Raw genomic sequence first — 1,964 nt, forward strand, 5'->3', positions numbered from 1 at the left:
CAGTTACCCTTCAGAAGAATTAAAGCAGATTTTAGAACATAACCTTTAAAATCCATGAGATCTTTGATAAGCAGAAAGATATAAATCATTCTAACTTATATATATATATATTTTTTTGGTTTCTAAGAAAAACTTGAAGTTCTTTATATGTTCCTTTGGGTGCTTTTGAAAATTATGTCCTTTGCTTTGCTCTTCTCAATTAAAAAAAAAAGTATCAATCTTTTCCATTGCTCCAATTATATCTTTCTAGAAATCTTTTTTATTGGTTCTTTGTGAATTTCATATCTTATCCCATTCATTTTCCCCTCCCCTCATCACCCCCAACCCTTATAACCATCCCCCCTGGCCCTGTCAACAAAGGGGAAAAAAACCTTGCTGTAGAAGCTGCAGAGTTTCAGTGTGCCCCACAGTATATCCTTTGGTCCACACTCTCTTGCTTGCAGATGTTTATTGCAATGCGTCATTGGTCTGGGATGAGGACTCTGGTTTCTGCTACACCATCAAAACTGGAACCTCCAAAGGAGGTTCTCTCTTGGAGATCCTGTTGTTGCCCTGTGTCATGGAGATCCTGCAGCTTGGATCTGCAGGACTGGTCCCTTTACATACTCCAGAAGNTCATCAATGGGGTAGATGTTGGGGTGGGCCAACTCAAAGCCCTGGGTCTGATCCTGAGAGGTATCTGAGCTGCTCAGTCTGCCAGCTCTCCCACACCCANACCACCAGGGCCAGCTCTCCTTTCTTGTCCTGGCTGGCCCATCCAATGATATTGCCAGNAAGGGGCAGAGCCAGCTCTTGGACCCCAGGCCTTCAGGGCTACCTCACCTGCAATGCTTACAACCAGAACTAGCAGGACCCTGCTGCCTAGGCACGGGGCAAGGCCACTCTCTTGAGCGTTGCAACTGGTGAGGGACATGGCCAGCTCTTCCACGTTTATGATCCCAGGTCCAGTTTTCCTGCCTGCTGCCTGCCATAGGTGGTGAGGGCCTAGGGAGTGGAGGAGGGCATCCCTCCCTCCTCTGTCCCACCCCATAGCAGATAAGAGTCAGCTCCCTCATGCTCACACCCATAGNGCAGGCTCACTCGCGATCCCCAAGTCCAGGGCTAGCTTTACTGTGCTGCCCAAGTGAAAGTCAGGACCTGCCCTCCCACGTGCTACAGCAGGTGAGGGGCAGGGACAGACCTCCTGTTCTCATGTCCTGGTTGGNCCAGCANCCGCAGGTGGTGAGGGCATCAGGAAGGGGAGGGCATCTCTCCCTTCTCGGTGCCACCGCACAGCAGACAAGAGGCAGGGCCAGATCTCTTCCCATGCTCATGTCCTCTGGGCCAGCTCACCCATGCCCCCACCCCCAGGGTCAGCTGCCCAGGCAAGAGCCCACTCTCCTGCTCTCATGACTCTCGGTCCAGGTCTCCCACCTGCTTCAGGTGGCAAGGGGCAAGCGGGGAGGAGGATATCTGCAACTGCATGGGAGACAAGTGGTAGAGCCAGCTCTCCCACTCTCATACCCTTCAGCTGGTCCAGCCACAACTCTCTCAATTAGGGCCAGCTCTACTGGGCTTCCTGGGTGATGTGTGGGGNNTTCTCCTGAGAACTGCAGCTGGGGAGGGGCAGGGTCAGCTCACCTGCTCTTTCACACCCCCCAAGGCCAGCTCTCCCCTATGCACAGGTGAGGAGTGAGACCAGTTCTGCTCAGTCAGTAGACATCAACATATCCCTGGGTGGCAGCCAAAACCAGGGATGTCCACCTGGCCTTTGGTTGTAAGAGACCCCTGCTGATGCAGGGCCACAGCCCAGATACACACCCCTCATGTCAACATAGTCCAGGACCCCACCATGGTCCACGGTGGTATCACCAACTACTCACATCAGGCTGTTCCTCATTACCCTTGAGTCTCCAGTTCTGCCTCTCTTCATTGTGCTTACATCCTTTTGTTCTATTTCTCTACCACTTACTTGCTCCTGTTAG

This window comes from Mus caroli, chromosome 9, assembly GCF_900094665.2.
Source record: "Mus caroli chromosome 9, CAROLI_EIJ_v1.1, whole genome shotgun sequence".
Lineage (NCBI taxonomy): Eukaryota > Metazoa > Chordata > Mammalia > Rodentia > Muridae > Mus > Mus caroli.